Here is a 6,000-nt window from a genome sequence, read left to right on the forward strand (position 1 = left end):
AATCTATGTTACCCTCAAGGTACTATTGATTTCCTTTAAAAATATCAGTCAATTTGATTATTATATTTAGCTGAATATATTCTGACTAGAAATACTAGAATTTATCTAGATATATACACTATACAGCTAGGCAGATAGATAGGTATATATCTGACATATTAAATATTAAACCCTGAAAGGGTTGTGGTTCGGTGCAACTCAACTCTCCAGACACTTTGGCTCCGTTTTAACAGGTTTAGATTATTTTGAGTAATTAAACTTGATAACACTTGCTGAGACACAAGGATGTGAAACATTTTAGCACTGAGTGCAGTGCAAAGTGAAACACGTTAGCACTGAGTGCAGTGCAAAGTGAAACATGTTAGTACTGAGTGCAATTCAAAGTGAGACATGTTAGCACTTAGTGCAGCGCACAGTGAGACATGTTAGCACTGAGTGCAATGCAAAGTGAGACATGTTGGCACTGAGTGCAATGCAAAGTGAGACATGTTAGCACTTAGTGCAGCGCACAGTGAGACATGTTAGCACTTAGTGCAATGCAAAGTGAGACATGTTAGCACTTAGTGCAGCGCACAGTGAGACATGTTAGCACTAAGTGCAATGCAAAGTGAGACATGTTAGCACTTAGTGTAGTGCACACTGAGACATGTTAGCACTGAGTGCAATGCAAAGTGAGACATGTTATCACTTAGTGCAGCGCACAGTGAGACATGTTAGCACTGAGTGCAGTGCAAAGTGAGACATGTTAGCACTTAGTGTAGTGCACACTGAGACATGTTAGCACTGAGTGCAATGCAAAGTGATACATGTTAGCATTTAGTGTAGTGCACACTGAGACATGTTAGTACTGAGTGCAATGCAAAGTGAGACATGTTAGCACTTAGTGTAGTGCACACTGAGACATGTTATCACTTAGTGCAATGCAAAGTGAGACATGTTAGCATTTAGTGTAGTGCACACTGAGACATGTTATCACTTAGTGCAGCGCAAAGTGAGACATATCAGCACTTAGTGCAGTGAAAAGTGAGACCCGGCCACAATTTTTAGGTAGACTATAAGTGGGCAGTAAGATTTAAAATTTACCTTAAAACTTTTAATTTCAATATTTATTATAAAAACATTAAAATACGCTTTTGTTTTTGTGTGTTATTCTTTTTAAATGTAAAAAAATATAATGCCAAAACTAATACTGCATATTTTGACGGGTGCGAAGCCTATTGAAAGTGTGATTTAAGCAAATTTGATTCTTTATTTGCATTTAAATATATATTTGTCACGTCTTAACAAGTATTTAAAAGGGAGAGGTCGAATTAGATGGTTTTGTTGTGACAATTTTTTTTACATCTTTTCCAATAAAATTACATTAAAATACAAAGTTTTTGTTGCAAAAAAAATAAGAATCATCTTTAAATTACAATTAGGATTTCAAGAAGTCTTGAATTTAAAATCTTTTCTTTGTTAAAATTGATGAATTATTTTATTTCTTTTTCATATAAAGTCTCCGAATATTATTAAAAACACATGCAAAAAAAGATGTATTTTTCATCAGTAATATCTTTCTCTCAAAAACTATAAATGAGTTTTATGAAAATTATTCACGGAAAATTTCAACATTTTATGATATATTTCCCAGAAGATATAATTAAATTACTGAGTTAGAAATATAGATGTTTTATATTTGAAGGCAGAGCTTACACTACTTAAGGTTAAGTAACCGCGCTTACGTTTACAATCAGCTAACTATCTGTCTTTTTATCTACAGGGTGTCCCACATCATATTAGATCGTCAATGGGTCTAAATTACGATTTTTAGGACTAATCAGAAAATATAGGAATAGTGAATCATTTCAAAAAATTAAATATGGCTAATATGAAAATTTTCTTCCAGAAAATGCTAGGTTTTATGTGTTTCTTTTGGCGTTAAAGCTTGGAGATAATCTAATATGATATGGGACGCTCTGCATACATACATAGATTGCAATTAGTTTATGTTTATTACTTTATTTATACATAATGTTTTGAATTAGCTCTTGTTCAGTTTATCCATTTGTATGTTTGTCTATTTGTTTGGATGTCCGATCATAACTCATGATCCCTCAACCGATTTGCCTTTAGCTTTGGATGGTGAATTAGGGAAATTCTACAATGAGTTGGTCGACTTTAATAAAAAAATCCTGGCAAAACTGGGTTTCTAAGTTCGTAATATCTATCTGGTTATCAAGTGGAGTATTTAATATATTCTGGTTATGTAGTGGAGTATTTAATATATTCTGGTTATATAGTGGAGTATTCAATATATTCTGGTTTATGGTGGAGTATTTAATTAAAGATTCTTGTTATAAAGTGGAGTATTCAATATAGTCTGGTTTATAGTGGAGTATTCAATAGATTCTTGTTATATGGTGGAGTATTTAATATATTCTGGTTATGTAGTAGAGTATTCAATAGATTCTTGGTATATAGTGGAGTATTCAATATATTCTGGATATTTAGTGGAGTATTCAATATATTCTGGTTTATAGTGGAGTATTCAATAGATTCTTGTTATATAGTGGAGTATTTAATGTATTCTGGTTATGTAGTGTAGTATTCGATAAATTCTTGTTATATAGTGGAGTATTCAATATATTCTTGTTATATAGTGGAGTATTCAATATATTCTGGTTTATAGTGGAGTATTTAATTATAGATTCTTGGTATAAAGTGGAGTATTCAATATATTCTGGTTTATAGTGGAGTATTTAATAGATTCTTGTTTTATAGTGGAGTATTTAATATATTCTGGTTATGTAGTGGAGTATTTAATAGATTCTTGTTGTATAGTGGAGTATTTAATAGATTCTTGTTATATAGTGGAGTATTTAATATAGTCTGGTTATGTAGTGGAGTATTCAGTATATTCTTGTTATATAGTGGAGTACTTAATAGATTCTTTTCATATAGTGGAGTATTTAATATATTCTGGTGTATAGTGGAGTATTTAATAGATTCTTTTTATATAGTGGAGTACTTTATTTATTTTTTGGTTTATAGTGGAGTATTGAATAGATTCTTGTTAAATAGTGAAGTATTTAATATATTCTGTTCATGTAGTGGAGTATTCAGTAGATTCTTGTTATATAGTGGAGTATTTAATAGATTCTTGTTATATAGTGGAGTATTCAATAGATTCTTGTTGTATAGTGGAGTATTCAATATGTTCTTGTTATATAGTGGAGTATTCAATATATTCTGGTTTATAGTGGAGTATTTAATAGAGGCTTGTTATAAAGTGGAGTATTTAATATATTCTGGTTATGTAGTGGAGTATTCAGTAGATTATTGTTATATAGTGGAGTATTCAATATATTTTGGTTATATAGTGGAGTATTCCATATATTCTGGTTATATGTAAAGTGGAGTATTTAATATATTCTGGTTATATGTATAGTGGAGTACTCGACATATTCTGGTTATATGTATAGTGGAGTATTCAATTTATTCTGGTTATATAGTGGAATATTCGATATATTCTGGTAATAAAGTGGAGTATTTAATATATTCTGGCCTAAAGTAGTGGATCAGTCTATTTCTATAACTGTTAAACATTCAATGTTATTGGTAGAGCGTATAGACTAACAAAAACTACACACGAGTCTAGCTTACGCACATAAGTGACGCGCACTCCAACTACGCTTTTTTCCCAAATACCATCACTTACATGTGTAACCTTAGGTACGCCATAAAAACAATTTAACGACTTAGCTTTGAAAGTTTACAATTAGTATCCTTCTGGATGAAACTAGGTAGGGGAGGGGAGGAGGGAGGTAGGGTATAATGTGAGATATCTTAAAGAAGAATAAAAAAGAGAAGATGGTGATGAAATGAACGGCATTAAATGGAAATCGTGAGAAGGGTTAGAGGTTGTAATGGAGAAGGAAATTTAGAAAAAGGGGTAGAGAGAGAAGAAGAGTCTACACTGTACAAAGAGAAGTCTACACTGTACAAAGAGGAGTCTACACTGTACAAAGAGGAGTCTACACTACAAAGAGAAGAGTCTACACTGTACAAAGAGAAGAATCTACACTGTACAAAGAGAAGAGTCTACACTGTACAAAGAGAAGAGTCTACACTGTACAAAGAGAAGAGTCTACACTATACAAAGAGAAGAATCTACACTGTGCAAAGAGAACAGTCTACACTGTACAAAGAGAATAGTCTACACTGTACCCAGAGAAGAGTTTACACTGTACAAAGAGAAGAATCTACACTGCACAAAGAGAAGAGTCTACACTGTACAAAGAGAAGAGTCTAAATATGCAAAGAGAAGAGTCTACACTATGCAAAGAGAAGGGTCTAATGCTAAGAGAAGAGTCTACACTGTGCAAAGAGAAGAGTCTACACTGTTCAAAGAGAAGAGTCTACACTGTGCAAAGAGAAGAGTCTACACTGTACAAAGAGAATAGTCTACACTGTGCAAAGAGAAGGGTCTACACTGTACAAAGAGAAGAGTCTACACTGTGAAAAGAGAAGAGTCTACACTGTACAAAGAGAAGGGTCTACACTGTACAAAGCGAAGAGTCTACACTATGCAAAGAGAAGGGTCTAATGCTAAGAGAAGAGTCTACACTGTGAAAAGAGAAGAGTCTACACTGTGCAAAGAGAAGGGTCTACACTGTACAAAGAGAAGAGTCAACACTGTACAAAGAGAAGAGTCAACACTGTACAAAAAGAAGAGTGGCTAAGCTATAAAGTAACCGTTCACTAAATTATAATTAAAGTAACCGTTCACTAAACTATAATTAAAGTAACCGTTCACTAAACTATAATTAAAGTAACCGTTTACTAAGCTATAATCAAAAGAACATTTTGTGAAATATTCTTCGATAGTAAATTTCCCGAATGATGTAAAATTTCGTAACATTTATTCTATTTTAATTAAAAAATTTATGATAAAGTAAGACAGCACTTTACGTCAAACTAAAGAAAATTTCAGATTTAGAAGGAAATCAATTAAATAAATATTTAAGGAACTCCTGTTATTTAGGAAGATGCAAATAATTTGAATTTTTAATTTAAAGCCAAATAAATCTCAGGCTTGTGCATAAAATCAAAACTAGGGGAGCTACGAGCTCATTATGTCGAACCAGTAATTTCCCTACATGTTATCTTTTTCTTCTATCTAGTTAAGTCTAGCACTGTCAGAGTGGCTGTGTTTGATACAAAAGAAAAGTTAATAATGTCTGCTGTTCTCTCTGCTTTTATCCGTGATCTTTTCTTATATAATTTTGTTTATATTTCTAGTTGAATGATCTCAGCATTTTATGTGTTATCGTTGAAGATGGTTTAAATCGAGTTATCATCCTACGCAGTAGAGAACTGTATAAAAATTTAATCTTCAAACCATATTTTTTTCATGTCATCAATCTTTTGTACAAAATTATTTGTTCTAAAAATATATTTTTAAGATCTAATAGAAAAAGGGTTTTGCAAGTTTAGTTGCATCACGGTCATTCAAAGCATTCTTGTCATGCATTTCTTAAACCCTAATCATGCATTCTTGGATATTTTCCTGTCATTATAATGCAGAATACTTAACTTGAAAATATTAACGATAACAGTATATTAAAGGATTTAAAAGACTCCAAATACCCTAAATTTCGAAATTAGAATCACAAGTAATCCTATTATAATGCTAAAATTTGTCCATAAGAGCGATAATACAAAATACTTTCTTTGAAGTTTTCATTAAAAAACTGTTAAATAAGGAATTTTGCAAATTTGTTCGATACTTTTCGTGGACTTGAACGACAAAAATTAGGTTCAACAACATATTCAAGTCTTTCCGCTTAATCAAAGGAACTGTAAGCGTAATTTCAAGTGACCCTCCATTTATATATGGCAATGCCCGATTCACAACAGTAATCTTTATTGCTTTGTCTGATCAAGTATGAATTAGATATCAATGTTTATAATTTCAAAAACTAATTATTTTCAATTGTGGTTTCTCTACAACAGTGA

Source organism: Eurytemora carolleeae, unplaced genomic scaffold (genome assembly GCF_000591075.1).
Source record: "Eurytemora carolleeae unplaced genomic scaffold, Eaff_2.0 scaffold126, whole genome shotgun sequence".
NCBI classification, from domain to species: Eukaryota; Metazoa; Arthropoda; class Copepoda; order Calanoida; family Temoridae; genus Eurytemora; species Eurytemora carolleeae.